General features: G+C 38.9%; 1 long non-coding RNA gene across 5 annotated transcripts in view; it reads left to right on the top strand.

The window, feature by feature from the left end:
* The window catches only part of LOC143684355 (uncharacterized), a 139,982-nt gene that overhangs the window by 34,462 nt on the left and 80,985 nt on the right, over positions 1-24,535 (top strand). For 4 of the 5 annotated variants that reach the window (XR_013176004.1, XR_013176000.1, XR_013176001.1 and 1 more), the window contains one exon: positions 278-355. The exons of the other annotated variant lie outside the window; for it this stretch is intronic. This is a non-coding gene — a long non-coding RNA (uncharacterized LOC143684355). The remainder of the gene's footprint in view (positions 1-277; positions 356-24,535) is intronic. 5 annotated transcript variants of the gene reach the window in all.

Genomic DNA, 24,535 nt, shown 5'->3' with positions numbered 1-24,535 from the left:
TACTATATGCAATTGCCTGATTGTCCTCACCAGGGCTAAGCAAACTATTGCCTGCAGACTGGCTGCCTGTTTTTGTAACTAAAGTTTGGGAATCCTGTATCTTATGCATGATTTTTCTGTAAAACCACAGTTTCTCTAATAAAGAAAAAAAAAATTACTGGTTTAGGTATTGTCTAAGATTGTATCTACATATAACAGCCGAGTCGAATGAATGTGACAGAGAGAGCGAGCCTGTGGAGCACAAAGCCAGAAATATTTATTATCTGGCCTTTTACAGGAAAAGTTTGCTGACCCCCTGTCAACCCAGAAAGATCTCAGACTTTTTGATTCTTGCCAAGCTGATGAAAGAAAAAAGGTATTTCTTTTAAATTTTATAGTCCCTCTTTTTGAGTGAGAGTGGAATGAAAACAAAATCTTTTCTACAAACCTGTATTCATATTTTTTGTTTGCTTTTCTCTTGAGGAAATTAGATCTTCAGTGACATAAGTAGCAAATACGTTCTGTTTGTTTTTGTCTTTTGATTATCATATTTATTTCTGGCCTGCAGAAATATTTTATTTATATGTAATTGATGTATCAATCCTTTATTTTGTGCTTTCAGGCTTTCTGTCACCTTTAGAAGTACTTTACGCACTCTTCTTTCATTTTTAATATTTGCACATTTGATGTATTTGGAATTTTATTGTAGAGTGTGACATAGTTGTGGCCCTTGTAGATTTTTCCCAAAAGGCTGGTCAATTGTCTGAAGTCCACTTACTAAATGATCCATCTTTCCCCCACTGAATACCAATACCATCTTTATTATAAACTGAATTCCATTTTTATTTGGCCCTAACTCTGAATGTTATATTTTTTTCCCTTGATCCTCATGACTTTAATGATTGTGGCTTTACAATATGTTTTATTTTCAGAGGGAGCTAGTTTCCCTTCATTACTCTTCTTTTTAAAGTGAATTCTCTTGGTTATTTTCGGTGTTTTATTTTTCCGTATGAGACTTAGATTTAGCTTTTCGAGTTTGAACGCAGCCTTGGGTGTGTCTGCACTTCTCGAACCTCTGCTCTGCCACGGGAACAAACCCGAGTTGTCTGCCAGAGAATGAGAACCGAAGAGGAGCAGGGCTGAGTCATCTCAGCTGAGACCAGCCTAGATCAGCCAGATCCTAGCTGACTTTCCAAATGACCACAGGCACAGAAGTGGGCCTGACCCGGCTTAGCAGAACTTCCCAGGCAACTTACAGTTTTGTGTGCAAAAATACATGTGCATTGTTGTATGTCATTGAGGTTTTGTGGTGTCTGTTACACAGCCTTATTGTGACAATAGGCACCTGACAAAGGCCTAGGTGAGGTCACGTAGGGAGGCAGTACAGAGACAAAAAGATGGCCCGGGTGGGAGTCTGGGGCTCACCAGTATGTAGCGGTCAAGCAGAGGAACTCAGAATGTGGTCTCACCTTCAGTTATCCTCTTAATTCTAAATAATAATACCTCAATGAACAGTGTCTTACTCAGAACAAATGCCAAAATGTGATGCATGTGGGCAATGGCCTGTACCGATAACTCTGGAGAGTGACAAAAGCCATTCATTCATTTATTCACAAACTTTCGAGTTTGTGCTTCTTTATGGCAGGCTTCTTTATGGCAGGTATGGTTACATTTTCAAAAATGAATTAAGTGCAAGTTCCTAAAGAGCTCAGTCTAGTGGGAGGTTCTTTTCCTCCCACCAGCTGAATGCAGAGAAGCCAAAGTGACCCTGGTACCCAGCTGTTGCAGAGGGCAGAGCCTCATGATGGAAGGGGCTTGAGTTACTGATCGGTTAGAACTGGAAGCATCTCCCTACTAATCAGGAACACCCATTTCAGAATTAACATGGGCTTAACGAGACTTGTGTCAGGTTTGAGTTATTATATATATTGGCATTTATTTGTCACAGCTGGTATAAAACCAATCTTAGCAAAATCTGGCATATTGACTGACATTCGTTGCTGGAACAGGCTTTTGTTATAGCTGGTTGTTTTATAGGACATGTGGCAAATCCCCTAAACTCAGACATGTAGAGCCACCCATATTATTTAAATAAACTAACTCATATAGACAGAATATGCGGAGATTTTCCAGGAGGAGAGGAATTGCTCTGGGTGAACTTGATTTGAAAAGTCTCCTTAGGAATGTGAACGATGAACAGCATATTGAAGGAGGGAGGGGATTGTCATAGTAAGGAGAAAGAGTGAGCATCCGCAGCCTTGCTGTTCCTTTTTTTTTTTTTTTATACATCAATGATCTCTGATTATTAACTATGGAATAACCTATGTGGGGATGTGAGATTCCAACATATTTGCCTCCTCTGCTACCATCAGCCTGATGAGCAGGGAATTCTGCTCCGGTTATGTGGTGTTTCTAACCTCGGTAGATCCCTAAGAAGGGCAATAGATTGAAAGACTCAAAGTTCTCAAGTAGATGTCTTTGCTCTGTGGTTAATGCATCCAATGACTTGCTTTGAAAAGACCCAGGTTCCCTTTCTCAACAACATGGAAATTTCCACCCCAAGATGGGCCATGCTGAGGTCGTAAGCCAGGTGGGCCTGATAGACAGCCCCTGACTTCTAGCCTAAGTTGGCTGCTTGTGGGGTCTTCCTCTCTTGCCCTTAGCAAAGGCAAAGGAAGATTTATCAAACCTTTTAAGGATTTTTTTTTTTTTGGGTGCATGGTCTGGAGGTGAGCATTCTACCACTGAACCAGAAGTGCATCTTTTCTTGATCCATCTCTTGCAGATAGTGCTATTTTTTTTAAAGCAAGTTGATGAATTAAGGCATTAGCAGGTGAGAGTGACGCTAAGAGAAAATTGCTAATCCAAGCATTTTTGTCCACCTGTTGAAAGGACATCTGCCTGATAGACTTTTCTTTGGGCAGGGCTTAAGGTTGGAACCTGCTGTTCACATGGATAAAACGAACGAACTGGGAATGTGTGCAGGGTAGTGTTGGGTGGCATGGGAAATATGGGCAAAATAGAACAATGTTGGCTTTGGGGCCTGATGTACATTGATTGAAATCTTGGTTTTATGAACTTGGGCAAGTTACATACTCACTGTGTCTTCATTTTCTCACTGTAAGAGAGACTTATTGACTTAAGAAATTATTGACGTAAGAAAAAGTATTGATTTGAGGACTGCTGGGTAAGAGTAAAAACCATAATAAGTTGGAAGTATTACAGCCACCCCTTCTTTATTCACCTAGATCTTTTTCTTACTCATTGTTATTGTTACATTTTCTCTTTTACTTTTGAATTCATTATTCTTGACTCTTTCCCTCATTCTCTGTTTATCCTTGGTTATCACTGTGCCTGTGTTTCTTAAACGTGAGCTTGAAATTGTCCTGCTCATGTTGGATGCTCAGGAAATTTTCGTTGAATGGAGATGAATTACAAAATCATTCATGATGATTACTTAAGAATCGTGTCTCTTTGGATCGTGTACAAGACTTATCTAAATTCTTATCTATAACAAATAAACTGGAATAAAGTTCTGGTGAGCTTTTGGACCAGTCCTCTAGTTTTCCTTAATTTTCTGACCACACGCTTTTAGATCTTAAGCAGATTGTGACACACCAAGATGGACTAAGTCTCTACTATTCTTTGATTGTGTTTTTTGTATGTCTGGTGAATTCCTTAGATGCCATCTCTCCTGGTTTTCGGTGTTGTAGGATGTTACCTTGAGCTGTTCTTCCCCAAATAATTCATGTGCCGTATTCCTTCCTCTCTAACAATAAATAGCACTTTACATGTTCTGCTCTGTTCTGATGCACTTATTTCTCACAAAGCCCCATTTTACAGATGACAATATAGAGTACAAAGAGGTTAATGACTTGCTATATTTAGTAGATTTGAATTCAAGTCATCTGGTTTGAGAGCCCACCATCTCTTTCATTATGCTATACTGTATCTAATGCTGTTTTTCTATGCCCTGACAATGTTACCTGCTGTTGGGTCCATTCCTTTCTTTTTCAATCTACTCCTAGAAAAATGCTAGCTGATTTATATCTGTAATCTATGTCAATGCATGGATGATGATTTAACTCAGTGCAGTGTCCCCAGTGAGTGGTGGGTGAGTGGATTAGATGTTTTAGGGGAAACAATCTTTTGTCTTCAAGTCATAGCTTGTTCTAGGCCACCTGCCCATGAAGCAGTCTGGGACAGTGGGAAAGATTCAATTAAAGACCTGGGATTTTATGACTGGCAAACTTCCCTAAGCCCTTCAATTGGTTTGACACACACATTTGTCAGTCATTAGAGATTAGCAATTTATTTAGAAATCCAATGGGCTAAATGGACTGTTAGGGCATAAATACGATGTGTAGAAAATTGAAATTTGTTTTAGCGGTCCCTGTGAATTCCTCTCTGCCTTATCGTAGTCTAAAACACCTAGAATTGGGCCTTTATTTCATTTGTTGCTTCTGCATCACATTGTGGGCAACTCAGCAGATATTCATACTATTTGGCAGTTGTAGGGAGGGGTGGGTATTAATCAGATATTAGCTTTCTTACTATTCATTTACTGAATAACTATTTACTGAACACATTCTTGCTGGAAGGCATGGGGCCAGGCACTTCAGGGGACAGGGTGATACAAGGTAGTCTGTACTCTTACGTTGGAGTTTATTTTGGAGATTCCGACTCTGTATATTTCTCCTTGGGATTCTGAACTAGTTGGGAAACAAGATATAGAATTCAGTTTATGATAAAACATGCCAATTGTATTGTTGATCACTCTGCATTGAGGAGCATGGTTGGGAACTGTAGCCATATCTAGTTTTCCAACTTTACTTACCTCTCTATCTGGTGGACATACCCACCCCATAGCTCAGGGTGCAGAAGACCTGCCCCCTGAGCCTGCTCTCCACGTGGGAGCACATGCACTGCAAGTTGCTGTTCCCAGAAGGAAGGTGTCAGGGGGGAATAAAGTCTTTGTCTCAGTCTCATCGACATGGTTGTCTATTTCCCTTGGAGGAGTGAGACAGAGGTAGAGGAAGGGAAGAAACTCTGCCTGATACTTCCCACATCTTCGAGTTCCCATTTTATCAGCCAAGGTGAAAATGCAGGGACAGGGAGAAAATCTCCATGAAAAAGAATATGAACAATAGAAAACAACATGTGAATTGTGCTCGAAAAAGAGAGTGAGGACCAGGAATTTCCTTACATGCCCAACATCACTCAGATTTTTGGTGTGTTCATTGTGCTAGCGAAATGAGTTCATAATCTTCTGTAGATTTTCTTTTACCGTAAACCCTCTTATTGCACTGGATTTCATTGTAAGTTATAGATCTGCCACTGTCTGACGAAATCTGTGTTTATTAGAGGAATGAATCACAAATGTGTTGTTATGGAAACACCTTCTCCAAAAGAAAGTTTTGTGAATTAATTCTTCGGTGGGTGGTAATGAGTACTGTGTATGTCTGTGTGTGAAAAAGGTACCAAAAAAAAGTCCATGGTCCAATAAGCAGGAGAAAAAATGGAAAAGGTTGTCTTGCTGCAGGACTTTTCTGAGACTTTGATGTCCTCATGTGAATTGCAGCTTTCTAAAGGCAACATAATAGGGTGCATTTATCAGATTATTTGCTCCCAGAACTCTTCTAGAGAATTGAGCTAGAAAAGTAAACTAGAGAATTAAATTAATGTGCTGTGGAACACGTTTCAGAAGGGCGGCAGTAGGAATTCAGAGGAGGATAATATTGCCGAGGGTTGAGCAGTCAGCATTGGCTTCATGTTGAGTGTATAACTTTATTGGGCTTTGACAGAGGAAGAATCTAACATCAAAGAAGGAAGTGGACATTCCAGATGGGGAAAGCTATATTGGCCCAGAGTTATAAGAGGGAAGATTAAATCTCTCTAAAACGAAAGGGGATGAACACCACTGCACATCAGATTGGCATTTTCAAAAGTAGTGTTTTTGTTCAGTATAAAAGTAATGTGTAGAAATTTGGGAAATGCAAACAAGGAGAAAGAAGGAAATACCCATAACTTATAACTTCAGACTATTAAAAGAAAAGCACTTTTAATAGTCCGTTTGGCTTTTGATGTTTTTGCAGTGTAAACACACAGAGAAGAAAGGAGCGGTGTCCAAAGGCTCATGCAGAGGAGATGAATTTGAACTTAGGCAAGAAGCAAAGTGTTTGCCAGGACCTTTGCAGCTATACACTGCCTCTGTCCTCTGAGGAATGGTGCCTCCATTCTATAACCTGCAAGACAGTGGCCACCTCTGTACTTTTCTGCACAATAAGGCCACCGCTTCCTTTCATGTGTCTCACTGTGCTGCCTCCAGCCCCACTGCTATTGGATTTTGTCATGTATTTGCGTCTCTCCTGGAATTCACCTGGGTCTACATGGATTTAGATGCTTAGAAGAGGACTGCTCCATTTTGTTGGCATCCCAGAAATTTTTTTTGGAGAAAAACTAGAAACTCCTTTCTGAAGACGTGGTTTGCTGACTCATGCCTTGGGAATGGAGCTCTCTCATCTGCTTTGGGATGGTAATTACCTAAGGGTGATGGGTGCATTCAAATTACCTGCCTCTTCCATGAGCTCATCCTGGCAGTACAAAGTGAGCCATCCCAGTGCCTGATCACAGATAATTGCCACGGGAACCTGGAAGGCAACAGACTCTCTCCAGTGTGAATGGGCTTTGTGTTGAATTGGCATTGGTTGGGCGTTCCTTCATTGTGGGCGCACCCAGCTCAGGTGGAGGCAAAGATGCCTTTGCCCTGCTGTTGAGATTACTGTTCTTTGGTGGTCGAAGATGCCCATAAAATGGTGTATTTTTTTGCAATGGTCAAGGGTCAATTTCCACGCTGTGGTGTGGGTTTAGGCAATAGATGCTGACCTTTTGTTTTCTCTTCAGAATTTGCAAAAACTTCAGGTAGGATGCACATAGTACCTTGCCCCAGAATTTTCATATTTAAATGCAAATGACATTTATTGAACCCTCCACTGTATTTCAGGGGCTGTGTTAGAAGTTTTGTTTGCCTTCTCATTCAATCTCCACACCAACTTTGGCCTGTGGGTATTGCTCCCATTTTATTGATGGAGACTAAGACAGCTTCAGTGACTTGCCCAAGACCAAATGACCTGAAGCAGAGGGGGTGCTGGAAACCAGGTCTTCTCAGTGCTTTCCCCACTCTCCCATGTTACCTGGGACTGAAGCAACTTCCAGAAGCTAATAACAGCTCATTCAATGTTTTCTAATTCCCTTCGTTAAATTTTTTACCAAAAAAATCAACTCTCATTTGGTGGTCTGGATTAACCTGAGATCCTCATGGGATTACAGTGAAGTACTGAATGGATTTTTAGAAGGATGCTCGGGATGTGAGCTTTCTCCAGCAGAACCTCCTGCACTCACTTGGTGAGATAATTTTACTGACCGACATTGTGGCATCCTCAGAACTCAGCTGGGATGACTACCTGAGGCCTGCCGCCTCACCTGTTCACTCAGACATGTATACTGAAACAAGTCTGAATTTTTCAGTCTAGAGTTGAAGATCCTCTAAAAGATGGTCTCCCTTTACCTGCAAGTCTATTTCCAGTTGTTCCCCAGTGGGTATCCTCCATTCCCACCGGGTATAATTCCAACTTCCTCAGTGGAACCTCCTCATATGGCCGACTGTCCGTGTCCTCAACCTTCTAGGTGCAACTCTAGTCCTATTTGGTCTGGGAAGCCTTCTCCAGAGATGTTCCTTCTCAGATACTCGGTTCTTAAACAATGGTTTGGAGTTTGATCCCTTTGGGGAGTGCATCCCTGAGGCACCAGGGAGTAACTTCTCCTTGTTCTTCTCTCCAGCCACCACTAGAATGGCCCACTTTTTTCTCTTTGATATGTAGAAACTCTGTTTCCATAAAGCAAGTTTGCAAAGCATGGACTTAAATGACCTCTACCGTCCCTTCCAGCTTTTTATTTTCTGTTCTGATAGGCCTTAGAGGCACCAGGGGGCAGTGTTGTAAACGGGGTTGTTGACATCAGGTTTCAGACTCGGGCCAAAAATACCCTACAGGTAACTGGCCTATACAAATCAGAAGGTTAATTTACTAATTAAGCTTGGGAAATGCAGCCATCAAGAGGATTGGAATGCCTTAGACAGCCTGGCTAGGGCATTCCATCTTTGAAAGCAGGCTACCTACTGGGGAAACCAAATTATCTCCAGGGTGTTTAAAGACCATGGAAATGGACTATGGAAAAGCCATAGCAATGTTTCTGAGCCAAGATAAATCCACACACTCTAAACCAGTGGTTCTCAAACCCCAACATGCATCAGACTTGCCTGTATCTGAGTCCCACTCCTAGAATTTCTAATTTAGTTAGTGTGCATGGAGGGGAACCTGAGAATTTGCATGACTAACAAGCTGTCAGGTGCTGCTGCTGCAGAGGACCAGTGCTCTCAATCACGACAGGGAACAGTTGTGCTTGAGTGTACAAAGCCTTCCTACTCCTCTGGACATTCTCAATGGACCTGGCCAGTTTTAGACTAAATTTTTTCATGTGATCTGAGACTCACTTTCTTGTAATTACATTGCTTTTCTCCAAATCTCAAAAAGAATTCGGTGTAACTGGTTAGTTTCTCCTGATGTTAGAATCACACCTTAAACTTGTGTCCTTGAAGTTATTCCCAGCCCACCTGTCTCTGTAAGAGTTTTACACGTTCTCCTGCTCTTCTGTCACACACTTATACTTCATCTCTTATTATTTTCCACTTCCTTTACACAAATACACATGCCCTGAAATCTCAATCTCACATTGTGTGCAGATTTTATTAGTTTGTTTTTGTGCGAAGCCATAATCCTTTTGGAGGCTAGAACTTCACTTATGTTTTCCTTCACATTTCTTTGATTCTATTACTCCACAATACCCAGGAAATGTGAACAGCGGTGCTCTTTATCTGCCTAGTTTTGTCATGAGGTAATAAACTGAAAGACACTTGGTTGTAATTCACTACTGATAGAGACTTCCTGCCTGAAAGTTCAATGAGAGAATGAGTCACGGTGTCAGGGACATATGAAAATAAGCTGTGACCCATGTCTTGAGAATAATTGGACCCAGGCTAATGAGGACCAAGTGGTTGGTGAACATGAGCTTAAATACAGTTATTGATGCTTTCTGCATTCCTTCTATTATTTTGGGGCTCTTAACTATGGAAGCCCTTATGGGAATGATGGAAATTAGTGAAGGGGGGTTTGGAGGCTGGAGTAATACAGCTAGTGACTGTTCTTGAAAATGAGATCAAATACTCAAAACATCAGGAAGGATTTTATTCACCAGTCTTACGGTTTTGAATGTTTAAATACAATGTTTACCTGGCACTTGGTTTTGGATGACATTTACAGAGTTTTCATCCCCAGGATATATGCTAAGGCAGATAACTAGGAACATGAGAGTATTTCCCTTTGGATATAGTCTAGTTAACACATTACAGAGCACTGAAAGTTGTTTCAAGTCTGGATCGTTAGTTTGCTATGGTTATCCCATCAATTCTTTGTGTCATGAGATGCTTTTGTAGGCTGAATTTTGCACTCCAACAAATATACATTCTTAATCTACCTCCTTGTGGTTAGGACCTCTTGAAGAAGTTGTTTCAATTAAGGCGGACCTCCAACTGAGGAGGTTGGGTCTAGTCCAGATTACCAGAGACCTCACAAAGAGAAAAAAATGGTAAGTGAGTGTGAGAGAAGGATATTGGTAGTTAGATGTCAGTGTAACCTGGAAGAGAAAGGACATTGCTATGTGATGTGAGGCAAGAATAAAAGCCAAGGAACCCTGAGGATTGCTGGTAGCCAGCATCAGAATGTTACAGATTTGGGGAAGAAAGCACTACCCTGCTAATGCCTCCATTTTGAACAACTTCTAGTCTCAAAACCATGAGCCAATAAATTTCCTTAGTGGTTTTTCTCATAGCAGCCTGGCAGACTGAAACAGAGGCCAAGAGGCTTTCTTGTTTCTATAATGCACTGAGCCTCCTCATCCTTCCGTTTCACTCTCCCTCTCCTTACTCTTTCTCTTCCTCTCTTCCTTACACATCACATGGTAAAGAAGATCATCAAGTGACGCCAGCTTGGTGGGTGACAGACGGGTGCTAGAAAACCAATCAGGTTTGTTGGATATGTATTGTGCCAACTTAGCCAAGTTGGGACAATGTTCCCAGAATCCTCTTTACATAGCTCTAGGTTAAAATAGCCCACACGAGAACCAGAATGAAATATGTGGAAGGCAGAAGTGAAGCAGCAGCTGTTTTCTTTTCCTGTGTGGAGGGCCCATTCCAGGAACAAGGAGCTGTTGCTGCTCTTTCACATCATCAGTTATCTGAAGGCCTGCTTTAAGAGGTGTTACCAGGGTTCCTGCAGTTGACTGCTAGACCCTCCCCCAGTAGCTCTGACTGCTGGCCAAGTCTTTCCTCATGGATTCCAGTCCATCCTGGCAGTCCTCAGTTTGTCCTTTCTTTCCTCACTTCACACCCATGCTTCTTCCTGACTGCCTACCCTGCTGATTTCAGGCCTCACACTAAGATGCAGGCGCTACAGCCTCACACAGCTTCACCATCTCCACTGTTGTGTAAGATCAGATTCCTGCAGTAAATCCCTTATTAGCTGTCTCCTACAGGCTTGGATTCTCTGATCAACCCTTGACTGATATACAACTCAGTTTATGATTCAGAGGCAGGGAGACAGCTTTCTAGGATCTGTGTGTGTGTGTGTATGTGAATCAATGTATGCGGAATATGGCCACTGGATTTTGAGATTGTTAGGCACCCTGTGGCCATCGGTGGCAGCTGATTCAGGAAACTCAGGGATTTGGATCTGAAGGAGAAGCTAATTACTGGCATCTGATTCCACTTAGATGTACTTTCCAACCAACCCTGGGAGAATCCCCAAGTCCTAAGAAGCCCCTGTGCAAACTGGTCTTAAGACGCAGGAAATTTTAAGCAAAGGAGGAAGGCAACTTCTTGGCTGGAGTGTACTTTGGATCTCCACACTTCCAAAAGATAGGGGCTATCTGTGAGGTTGTTTGTGTTTTTCTTTCTGATTCCCATACCCCTTTTGTGTTTGGTCGATATGAAGGAAAAGAGCTAGGAAGAAAAAAGGAGGAAATGTTCCCTGCTACCTTTCTTCCTCTTCAATTCACAGTCCTAAATCACAAGGACGTGACCATTAAATGGTAATATTGTTTCAGTGTTAGGAAACTTAATAGTCTTGGACTAAAGGACACAACAACTCTTATGCTTATGAAAATCATCTTGTCCTTGGGCAGTGCCTTACAATAGCATTATTTCTGACCACCTCTTGGCCCTTCTTTCTCTGCCTGCTTCAGGCTCTTTCTAAACAAGCAATCAGGAATGAAAAGTTTTGTTTTTAAAGACAACTCTTCTCCTGAATTCCATATTTGGAGGGAAAAGCATTTTTGAGCCATGGTGTAAGATTAAATTATATGTCTTTAACCCACATTTTATAATTCAGAAAAGCCCGATACCAAAAGGTCTCCAGAATTCTTCTATTCCAAATGGAAATTTGACTCTTAACAGAAGCTAATTTTTAAAATTTAGGCTACAACAAGCCACTTTTAAGCATTGGAAATGTCATGAAGCAACAAGAGTGAAACATATAATTATATTATCCTGCTTCATTGCCTTATTTCTTTCCTCAGAACTATCATGGACAAAACCAAATAATTCTGGTACTTTCTGCTTCCTTACTTCACTTTAGGCAGATGGCTCTAGTGCTCAACCTTTTAACACACATTTTTGCATGACTCAGTAAATCCTGAATTCATACTATAATAAGAAAGGTTGACAATTCTCTAGGCTGGGCCAGGGAAGGGGATTTAATTTAAGGGTCTAAGCTTTGAGTAGAGAACTTTAGATTTCAGCCTATTTTCCATTATTGAAATCTCTCCCATCAGAGAAATAACAGTGCAACTTGTAACAAGACCTCTTCTGCCTTCTTCCCCTCATTTTTCATCTACACAGGCAGAGTCTCAATGGCCAAACTTGGGAGAATCACGAACCTGAGTTTGTGATAATCTCAGAGTTGGGAGCAAAAGATGTAGGGTAGCTTATGCCTATGAGTTATACATCCAAATGTGGTCCAAGGAACTTTTCCTCCTTCTTCCTCATGGCAATGTTAAAATATGACTGCAAATTCCTTGACATTCTTCCCACAGTGAGGTGGAATCTGTTTCCTTTCCTCCTTGAATTTGGGTGAGCTTGTAACTACTTTGACCAATAGAGTATGGCAGAACTAATGGTATGCAACTTGTAAGGCCAAGTCATAGAAGGCCATACTACTTCTACTTTGGTTACTATAGGAGCTCTGCTATGAAGAGGCCTCCATACTGCAAGGAAGTCCAAGTGAAATGAATGGGTAAATGATGTTATCTGAACTTCATCTGGGATGATGAAACAGATAGGTGGGTTCAGGTTACCTTCTAGAGAATTGGCTTCTAAGTGGCCAGTAAAATTTCATTTACTAGGAAATTCTGGAAATCAAGGGAAACTTGCCTTATTAAATAAAACTAAAAACCCTATTGAGTAAATTTCTCTACCCCTTTGTTCAGAAATTGAAAGCTGTGATGGAAATACTTTTCTGAGCTTAAGGAAAAAATTCTATTCTCCACAAATAATGCGTCTTAAAATTAGTAGAACTGGTGGGAATTGGATTAGAGGTGAGAGATATCTGCATAGTATGACAATAGTGTATTTGTGCTGGTTCTAATTTGAATATGGAGGAATACCAAGAGGCAAGTTTTTTTGGCATCTTCTGCAGACTATTTGGCCATAGAATATTATATTTAACCAATAAATGTAGCAGCTCAGTTTTTGCTGACGTGTTGGTGCAATAGAGTTTCCATTGTTGCAACCATTGAAGACAGAGTCATGTACTGAATTGGTTTTAAATATGCCAACCATCTCATTAAACTTTTGGGAAGGTGACTATGGATGATATGGAGCTCCTTTGAACACACTCAGAAAGCGTCAGGCATGCTGATGTGTTATAATCACTTATGAAAGGGAGTTATGGCTTTAATTTGGGGAAGTACAAATAATTCAAGCTTATCTGGTGTAGCTCTACCCCATAATTTCCGTGTGATCCTCCATGGGTCTTCATTTAAATATCTGTGGATGTGGAAAAGACTTTGAGACCTTGTGACCTATGAGCTATCTTTGCATGGGTTGTACATTTTGGTGCTGTCTTATTCCTTTCCCGGTGTTTCATGTCTCCTATTCTTGACCCCTTATTGGTGCTGGAAGAGGGAAAGGAATATGAACCATGTCCACTAATACTCTTCATTTCCTCCACAGTGTTACCTTTATTCTGACTTCTTTCACCATTAATGAGTTTTGCCTATTTCTGAGCTTAGTATAAATGAAGTAATTTAGTATGTATTCTTCTGTCTTTGGCATTTTTTCCCTCAATGTCTCTCAGATTTCATACATAATTTTACATGTTGGAGTAATTTGTTCTCTTCCATTACCTTGTAGAATTCCATTGTATAATTATATGCTTTACTTTATTTATCCATTCTCCTGCTGATGGACTTTGGGCTTGCTTGCTTTGATTCTGTCATTATGAATAAAGCTGCTATGAATGTTCCTGTTCATGTCTTTTGATGAACATAAAGTATTCATTTCTTTGAAGAATAAAATTGCTGGGTCATCAGCTAGGCCTATCACTAGCTTTAGAAGATAGTGTCAGCTTTCCAAGGTGGTTAAACCACTTTACCTCCCCACCAATGTATGAGAGTTTCAGTTGTTCAACATCTTTATCAATACTTGATAGATATTGTCAGGTTTTTAATGTTAGCCATTCTGGTGTGTATAGAGGCAACTCAAAATGGAATAAGGTAGCATTTTCTTTTAGAGTAGTGATGGTACAAAGCTTTCACGGTTGTCCTTATTTTTTCCAATTTTAAAGAAATTCAGGTTCATTGAGGTATAAATACAGTAAAATGTGCCATTGGGGGTTACATGAAATTTTTTGCATTTTTAAATTAATTTTTAAATTAAAAAAAAATATATAACAGATGCAAACATTCTTAACTTTTGATCATTCTGTTCTACATATATAATCAGTAATTCACAATATCATCACATGGTCACATATTCATCATCATGATCATTTCTTAGAACGTTTGCATCAGTTCAGAAAAAGAAACAGAAAGACAACAGAAAAAAATTCATACATACCATACCCCTTACCCCTCCCTTTCATTGATCACTAGCATTTCAATCTAAATTTATTTTAACATTTGTTCCCCCTATTATTTATTTTTATTCCATATATTTTACTCATCTGTTGATAAGGTAGATAAAAGGAGCATCAGGCACAAGGTTTGCACAATCACACAGCCACATTGTGAAAGCTATATCATTATACAATCATCTTCAAGAAACATGGCTACTGGAACACAGCTCTACATTTTCAGGCAGTTCCCTTCAGCCTCTCTGTTATTGATAAATATCACTAACAAGGTGATATTTATTTAATGCATAAGAATAACCTCCAGGATAAGCTCTCCACTCTGTTTGGAATCTCTCAGTCACTGACACTTTATTTTGTCTCATTTCGCTCTTCCCCCTTTTAGTCTGAAGGTTTTCTCAATCCTTTCATGTTGAGTCTCAGCTCATTCTAGAAATTTTCTCAATCCCTTGATGCTGAGTCTCAGCTCAGTCTAGGATTTCTGTCCCATGTTGCCAAGAAGGTCCACACCCCTGGGAGTCATGTCCCATGTAGACAGGAGGAGGGCGGTGAGTTTGCTTGTGTTGGCTGGAAAGAGAGAGGCCACATCTGAGCAACAAAAGAGGTTCTCTTGGGGGTGACTCTTAGACCTAATTTTAAGTAGGTTTGACCTATCCTTTGTGGGGTTAAGTTTCATATGAACAAACCCCAAGACTGGGGGCTCAGCCTATAGCTTTGGTTGCCTGCACTGCTTGTGAGAATATCAAGAATTCAACTTGGGGAAGTTGAATTTTCCCCCTTTCTTACCATTTGCAAACAGACTTTGCAAATACTGTTTTATTCACTGTTCAAATCACTCTGGGATTTATCGGGGCATCACTCTGGACAAACCAACAAGATCTCATGTCCTATTCAAGGTTCCATGTACTCATGGTGTTCAATTAAGCTGTCTACAAAAGTTATATTAGGAAATGTGCTAGTCAAAATACAAATTTTGTACCAAAAAAATATTTTTTGCTTTTGTTTCACATGTGAGTTAAAATTTTAAAATATTAATTACCATCTATTTTTGACACCCTACAGTAATGACATTCCTTTGTTCTTCCTCATGCAAAAACATTTTTTCAATTGGTTACATGAATTTTGACAAACATGTACAGTTGTGTAACCACCCCCACAATCAAGACAAATATTGTCATTATCCCAAAAAGTTCCCTTAATGCTCCTTTGTAGTCCCCAGGATTTTATGTTTAACTTTTATGCTTACTCATGGTCAAAACTTCCCCATCACTTATTGGTGAATTGCTGTGGGTTAAAGATTTTAAATGATTACCCCAGAAAATGTGATTCCTTCCTGGAGCATTTACATTTCAAAGAATTTTCCTTAAAGGATTCTATTTAGAATTAGTGAGAGATAAATGTTGAATTTTGGGCATCTTGGAGGCCAGAGAAACCTAGGAAAAGGATGCTGCTTACTACCCCAGGCTCTCTTTATTGCCTTCCATAAAGATTTACAAGGCTGCATTGGACCTTCAGGTTTGTATCTGCTGTCAAAGGCCCAGAGCAGATTTTTGTGGGATTTCAAGACCGGCAAAAGGACCTGGAGCCCTTTGTAATGAGTCAGATTAGGCCCCCTGCTGTGGGATCCTCAGCCATCAGCAAAAAATGTTCAAACAATCCCCAATAATTTTAAGCTCATTTCTTCATTTAACACATATTTATAGGGATTGTACTGTATGCCAGGCGCTGCTTTATGCTCTAAGAATACAACAAAAAGATGAAATTCTTATCTTTATGAAATATATAGTATAAAGTGGGGGTGCATAGACAATAATAAAATAGGTAATATAAATATATGATCCAATGATAAGGGCATTGAGAAAAAATAAACAGAGAAAGCAGGCAAGGATATGGAGAGGTACTGAGGTGGGGGGCAGTTTGTAATTGTAAATAGCATAGTTAAGGAAGGCCTCATTAAGAAGGTGAGATCTGAGTAGATACCTGAAAGATGTGAGGAGGGGGTCATGCAGAGAAACATGGATGAAGAACTCTCTAGGCAGATGAGAAAGCAAGTACAAAGGTCCTGAGATGGTCCTGCATTTGGAATGTTCTGGAAACAATTAGACCAGTGTGAATCAGAGTAGAGTGAAAGAGGGTAAAGAAAGGAGAAGTGGGGGGGGGGGGGGCGAGGGCAGGCAATGTAGGGGTTTTAGTCCATGGTAATGAGGTAACATGAATTTGACTAGACATGGTGTTTTCATACACCAGTGGATTGTCTCGAATGACCCTCGGGGTGAATGAATCCCAGTCTGGGATCACTTCTTTAGAAGATCCAGAAAACTTTTTTGTGTCCAGATGTCCAAATCATTTTTAATTTGTGATCTTCTCATTAATGGTTAGGGATTTGTGGACTGATGTGAAGTTTTTCTCTTCCCTTGTCAGCTCTTCCTCTTTTTCTCTGCTGTAGTTTTTGGCAGTTTGGACAAGAGCGGAGAGGAAGCTAGCAGACTCCTCTATGTAATGCTCCCATGAGTCGGTGGACAGTGTAAGGAGGAAATGGGATAATTGTTGAAAATGTTTTCTGGACCGAGTGGAGACTTTTTTTAGGTTATCTTTCCTAAGTCTCCATAGCAGACCAAGTATTTTATGTATTTATGCCAGACTAAAGGGAGGAGATTCAAATTGCACTCTATCAAATCATTGATGTCGATTGACATTTGAATAAATGCATAGACTCTAACCCAAAAAAGCTTCCAAAACTTGAGAGAAAAAAATGAAACGAAGAGCAATGCAAGGGTGGCTCAGCAGGCAGAGTTCTTGCCTTCCATGCCAGAGACCTGGGTTTGATTTCTGGTGTCTGCCCATGCAAAAGAAAAAAAAAATTAATTAATTAAAAAAAAATACATATTTATTACTAGCATTAAGAGAGGTGAGAATCTGACCAGAATGTTACAGTCTGACTCAAAGCAAAACTTTGGTGAAAATCTGGCTCTTCTGCTCATTTGAACAATTCTGAAAGACAGATTGGATTCGAGCTCTTAGCTGAGACTACAAAGTTTTTAAAGACCTTAGTTATCTTATTTGGTTCTTTGCCAGGTTCCAGTTGACATCTGCCTGTCAAATATCTATCTCACTTTGAAAATATTCTCTGCATGCCTAACAGTTAAAGAGTTTCTGTGAACAGTTTTCTTCTACTTTTTTTTTTGCAGTTTGGAGGTACTTCCTTGCATTTTGTGATTTTCATAATTTAGGAATTCTAGGGAATGTTTCAGTTCTTTGTTTGATTTCTTTATTTTGGATTAATGAAAATTATTTTAGAAATGAATTAGGACCCCCCCCCCCGGATGTCTGGATTAGGATGGTAGAAATGGTCCAGAAACAGGTGTATTTCTCAGAATTCAATCTCTGTTTCCAAGCATCCTGTTTTTGTTTTTTTTTTTTTAAAGTCTATTCTAGGGGAATGAAAAAGTTTTAAGGGTTGAAATATCATATTGTATGTGACTATCCTCTTCACGTGGCTTTTATAGCTTATGCTATAAAGGAAGGAGAGACCCTGCAGACTCTGAAAATGAGGCTAAGGGCATGAGAATTGTTGGAAGTTTTGCATGTTCAAGATAGATAAGAGGACCCATTCTAGCTTCCAGTTCCGAGGTCTTGTCTTTCCATCCTGAACTAGTGGGCACTTCCAGCCACAAGGTGTAGGACTGTCGTGTGTTTACCTGTGGGGGGCAGCCATAAAAAATGCCAAGCACAGAATATGATTAGATGGACCAATCTTTCTTACAGGTAGTCCTTTCTCCAAATTTCCTGGGTTAAGAGCTTTTCTGAAAACATAAGTCAATTTGGTCACACACAAGTAGAGCCTGGCTTGGCCTACTGGGTGGAGCATTTGTGCTGTCAGCATTCTCTTGAAGGAGAAGGGGGAGTAATGGCCTGAGCTGGTTGGCACCCTGGCAGTTTGTTTGGCCTGCTTGGAGGAAGTCGTCCAATTCTGGAAAGTGCAACTTCCTTCTCTGAAGAGAAGATGGAAAACTAGCCCCTAAATATCCAATTCTTCTTTAGCTTTGCTCTGCCTTAGAGTTCTGGGGATCAAGAAAACCAGAAATTTCTTGTGCCCCGGGAGGCTGGTTTTATAATGAAGAAGAAATTCAGTACCCCCTCCCCCAACTTTTTTTTTTTGGGTGCATGGTCTGGGAACAAATCCAGGTCTCGCACATGGAAGGTGAATATTCTACCACTCACCCATCCATGCACCCTCAGTTGCCCTTTTCATGTTAACGCACAATAACTAATACCTGGGACTATTCTTTCAAGGGTATTAATTACATATTTGTAAAGAAATTGCAAGGAAGCAACTGCCTCTCCCATACTATGAAAGTCAATCAAACCAACTCATCTGTATTCGTGAAAACACATCTGTAGCTTCTTTTGATAGTGAATAATGTTTCTTCTAAAAAAAAAACTTTTATTGGGATTTTTCAAATTTCCTGCTTTTTCCATATATGCAAAGTGTTTTAAGATTTAATCCTGGTATGAACTTAATGGGAACACAAGATAAGATGAATTTTGTTGATGCATGTATCTATTTCCTGCTATGATTAGTAGTCAGAATTTCGGGACCCATGATTTTGGAATTTTTGTCTAACCATTTAAATAAAAGCAAATATTTGAAGGATGAAAATAACAACAAAAAGGAGTCTAATTCTCTTTCTACATACTTGAACATAATCTAATGATCCCAGCAAATAATTAGTATTTTAGAATTTATAGGGTGTCTTCATATGCATAATCTCTTTTAATTCTTATAACTTTGATGGGAATGGTATTGTTAATCCTATTTAGCCACTGTGGTGACCAAAGTTCAGAGGTTAAATGGCTTGATTTTAAGGGTCTGTAGCTGCAGGGTAAATCTAAGCTGGAAACCATGCTTTTCTGATACCAAAGCCTGTGCAATGTCATCACCTCTGTCTTCGTTTATCCTAGGGCTGTTGTAACAAACTGGTTGGCTTAAAACAACAGAAATGTAGCATCTCACAGTTACTGAGGTAGAAATCTAAAATCAGGGTGTGGACAGTGCCAGGCTTCCTCCGAAACCTGTGGGGGTGGGTCCTCCCTGCTTTGCCTCTTTCTAACTCATGGTGACAGTTGGCAGTCAGCATACCTTGGCTTGTGGCCACATCACTCCAATCTCTGCTGCATTGAACACATGGCCTTCTTCTGGGTGTATGTCTGTGTGTCCACATGTCCTTTTCTTATAAGGACAGCAGTCCTATTGGATTAGGGCTCACATAATCCAGTTTGGCCTCATGTTAGCTAATCACAACTTCAATGACCCTATTTCTCAGAATGTCCACATTCACAGGACCAGGGGTTCAGACTTGAACATGTTTGCTTGCTTTTTTTGGAGGGGAGAAGGAACATAATTCAACCCATAATAACATTCCTTCTTAAACATCTATTGTCCCCATTGCTTATACCTCCCTCCTCTCCCTGCCACACACACATACGTTTTACATGGATACATGACTGAATTCGAAACTGAATATGAGTTCTGAAATTGAATATGAGTTCCTTGAAAGCAGGATCTTATGTTATAATTTGTGGTTTACTCTCAGAGTTCAAACTAAATATTTGTTGAATGAATCAGCGCAGTATTTCTCTTCCGTTCTTTCTCTCTAACCTATGTCGATGTTAATAACACAAAAATAGAGCACATTTCTGTGACAGAAATAGAGGTAATAGCTTATGGAAGTGGTTGCTAAAAGAGAATAAAACAAGTTCTAGCAGCCCAAGAAAATTTTAGTGACTAAGCAGGAAGCTTTTTGACTTTATATTTGTTAATTTTTTTTCTCCCAGCAATAGTAAAATTGTCTGAATCATCTCATCCTGACTCTATCAAAGGGGTAGCAGAATAATATGTTAACAGTAAAATAAAACTTGAATTATAAAAGCCTGGCTTTGAAAAAACAAGTTCTGCCCTTGTTTGCAGCTCTAATGCACAGAGGCAGCCTCTTTCTTCTCTTTTATACTATTTCTTTTATCTACTGCTGAATCTTAAAATAACGTGTTTTTTCTCTCATTTCTGGATCTCTCAATTTTAGGCCATTTCTCTTGACTACCTATTATGGAGATCCAGGATTTTTTCTCTTCAACACCATCATCTGCAGTTCATGTGGCAAGATTTTGTTAGTATAGGTATGTAATGTTAGTCAGGGTTAAATTTATTAAATCAGCATTTTTATTATGTTATTAATTCCTGACAATAAACAAATATACCATATTTATATTTCCTTTTATGTAAGCCTTTTCTCCTTGTTATTGCTAGTTTTCTCTATTTATCCTTCTTCATTTGCTTAGTTATGTAGGAATCTAGAACTAATATATTTAAACAATTATTGCCCAGCAATAATTTTTCATCATTCTTATCTCATTTGTGCTGAATGATAGTTTGGCTGGATATAGGATTATATATCCATATTCTATATTGATTATAGAATAATAATTACCCATGTAATTAATTTCTGGGAATATTCTTTCATGTATGCTAAGCATATCATTTATTTAAATCATTATTTAACCTCAGAATTTTGTAGGAATCATTCCACTGTCTTCTAATATCTATTGAACTGTTGAGAAATCTAATGTAACTTTGATTCAGGTACCTTTGAATGAGATTTGTATTTTTTCTCTCTGGAATTTTTCTTTCTGGAACTTCTCCTTATTTTTGAAGTTCTGAAATTTCATGCAAGTTCTTTGAATGAGTCTTTTCTCACTTATTTTGCTGGGTACTCAAACTATTGGCAAATGGTCTCAAGTTATAGGGAATTTTCCTGTATTATTTATTTGGTAGAATTTCTTTCCCTCCTTTTTTTCTCTATTCTTTCTTTCTGGAACATCCATTGGTCTGAAATTGAATGTAGTGGATATTGAGAGTCATTCCTAACATACATTTCACTCTGAAAGTTCACCCCTCTTACAAGTCAATATATCAGCAAAGAGCAGTCTGGACCAGTTTGGGTTAATAAACGAGGAGAGGTTTCCACAGGGTTCTGGGAGAGACAAGTATGGCTTACTGTAAACGAGGAAGTATTCTGATTGCTGCTTGCAGCCATCTCATGCCACCAAAGGAACCAGACAGAGAATCAGTGGCACTGTGGATGGCAGGGTGAAGAGGCTGATCTAATCCACAGCCCTGATGATGGGGATAAACTACTCAATCAATAAAAATGGAGCCTACCCTGCCTCTAGTTTTCATGTTAGGTAAGAAGTGTCAGCTACTTCAAATGGGTTTATCTTACTTGAAACATGAAACATCCTAGTGAATATATTTGCTCTCCTAAATAAAATTTTCAAACTTGAGTGCCCACGCACATCACCTGGATCTTGTTCCACTGCAGGTTCTGATTCAGTAGGTCTGGGCTGGAGTCTGATTAGCTGTATTTCCAACAAGCTCCCAGGGCAGGCAGATGCTGCTGGTCTGCAGACCTCATGTGAATAGCAAAGTTCTAGACTGATCTTATTTGCTTCCCTATTCTCCCTTTTCCACATGTCTGACTTTTTATACTTATGAGAGATATCCTTGAGTTTTGTTGTTGTGTTGTTGCAATCTTTCTATAGCATTTCTTCAGTTAAATTAAAAAACAAACCAACCACATATCTTGTTCTCTGATCATTCCTTTCTTATAATGTCCCATTCTTTCATAGACACAATATCTGCTCCTTCCTTTGAGGATATCAAGTCTGATGTTTTCTGTACTTCATGTCTGTAGGCTGTATTGTTCCCTACATACAACCATTGCCCATTTGTTTCCAGTTTGTGGCTGCTGCTAACATTGTTGTGCATGCCTGTTGTTAGACACAGTACACATTTTTGTCACATATATACCCAGGAACGGAAGTGCTATGTCATTGAACATGCACATATTCAGCTTTGGTAAATAAGCAAAATATGTATCAAAATTTATATCAGTGTATAAAGCGTTCCTCTTGCTCCACATTCTTGCCAACACTGGCAATGTTACTTGTGCTGCTGGATGGTCAGTATCCCATTGCAGCTTCAGTGTGCATGCGCGTCTCTGATTACAGGGCTTAGCATGTTTTATATGAATATCAGTCATTTGGATATCAAGTGTCTGCTCAAGTCTGTTGCTCATTTTTTGCAATTCTATGCTCTTTTTCTTGTTGATATGGGCATTCTCTCTATATTATGGATGAGTCCTTTCTCACACATATAGATGTATATATGGAAGATATATTTTTCTGTGTTGAAAGTAAATTGGATTTTTCTAATACCTTGCCTTTCTCTCTCTCGATGACATCTTTTGGTAGCATAAGTTCTTAATTTTAATGAAGGTCAATTTATCAATCTTTTGGTTTATGGTTTGAGCTTTTGGTGCCATCCCAAGGGAATAATAGCAATATTCTCCCATGTTGTCTTCTAGAAGCTGAATTATCTTTACTTTCAAATTTAGGCCTAGTGTTCATATGATATCTAGTTGTATCCGTCCACATCTTCTAGCTTTGTTCTTCTTCAGGATTTCTTTGGCTGTTCTTGGTCTTTTGCATTTCCATATGCATTTTGAAATCAGCCTGTCAGTTTTGACACACACACAAACAGTAAGCTCTGAGAACTTTGATTGAAACTGCAATGTCTATAGATTGTTTGGATCTATACTGTATTGAGTCTTCCAATCCATGAACAAAGTCTATCCCTCCCTTTATTTGATACTATTTAATTTATTTCACTTACATTTTACAGTAATCTGAGAGCTTGCAATATATATATCCATGACTTATTACAGCCTAATATAAATTATATAGAGTTATATATAATATAGATCCATTTTTTATGATTTTCCAGAACACTTGCCACTCCTATATTTTGTATTAATTATTTTTTTATGCCAGGTTTATTGAGGTATATTTTACAGGTAATGAAATTCACTCTTTTTATGCATACAGTTCTGAGTTTTGACAAATAAATATAGTCATTTCACTACTCACAATATATACAATATTGCAATCACCCCAAATGCTTCCTTCTGCCCTTTGATGATCAATATTCCCCTCACCCCAGCCCTTGGCAACCACTGATATTATTTTTGTTTCCATAGTTTTATCTCTTCCAGGACGTTGCATAAACAGAACTGTATAGTTATACAAGTTCTATATTTTATAGTTTTTTGTGTATAGCTTCTTTCACATACCATAGTTTTTCTTTGATTCGTACATATTGTTGCATGTATCAGTAGTTCATTCCTTTTTATGGCTGAGCATTATTGCCTTGTATGAGTGTGCCACAATTTGTTTATCCATTCACTGGATGATGGACATCTGAATTTTGGTGATAATAAATAAAGCTACTGCAAATTATTCTGTATATGTCTTTGGGTAGACATATGTTTTCATTTTTCTTGCAAAATACATATCTGATAAAAGTTTTATATCCAGAAGAAACACTCTTGCCTCTCAAAATAATAAGACAAATTATTCAGTTTAACAGTGGACAAAGGCAAATGATTTGTACTGATAGTTCAAAGAAGATATGTGGATGGAAATAAGCACATTTGTAAAGATACATTAAAAAAATACTCAACATTATTAGCTATTAGAAAAATGCAAATTAAAACCAAAATGAGACATCACAGCACATTATTAGGATGGCTAAAATTAAAACATAAAAATGACAAAACTTAGTTCCCAAAGGGAAGTACAGCTACTGGAGCTTTCAAGCATTGCTTGTGAGAATGCAAAATAGTATAACCACTTTGTTTTCATTCATTTAATGAAATGATGCTTCAAGGTTGCACTATTGCTTTGTACACTATTGCTTTGTACACTATTGCTTTGTACAGTTGTACAATTTGTACATTAATATTCATTTCCATTTACTTACGCATTTATAATTTCCATTGTCCTCCTTCCTTACCATCTTTCTGTGTTTCTGCCTGGGATTATTTCCCTTCTACTTGAACAACTCTCTGAAGTACTTCTTTTATTTCCAGGCTTCTGGTGACAGATTTTCTCTGTTTTTGGTTGTCTAGAAATGTCTTTATTTCCACTTTACTCTCCTAGAATATTTTCTCTGGGCATATAAATATAGACTTGCAGTTATTTTCTTTTACTACTTGAAACAAATCACTCCATTGTCAGCTGGCTTCCAGTGTTCTGTTAAGTCAGTCTCAGTCTCATTGTTTATGTGGCTTTTTTATTTTTGCCACAGACTTCTTCAAAAAAGATAAAAAATTCCTGTCTCAAATATAACATTTGAGGAAGGAAGAATATGCTTAGTATGTATTTAACATGTATAAGAGAGTATTTGTGGGGATAGCTTTTTT

The sequence above is a fragment of the Tamandua tetradactyla genome, chromosome 1 (assembly GCF_023851605.1).
Source record: "Tamandua tetradactyla isolate mTamTet1 chromosome 1, mTamTet1.pri, whole genome shotgun sequence".
NCBI classification, from domain to species: Eukaryota; Metazoa; Chordata; class Mammalia; order Pilosa; family Myrmecophagidae; genus Tamandua; species Tamandua tetradactyla.
The sequence above is the reverse complement of the archived record's forward strand: the minus strand, read 5'-3'. Positions and strand labels throughout refer to the sequence as shown.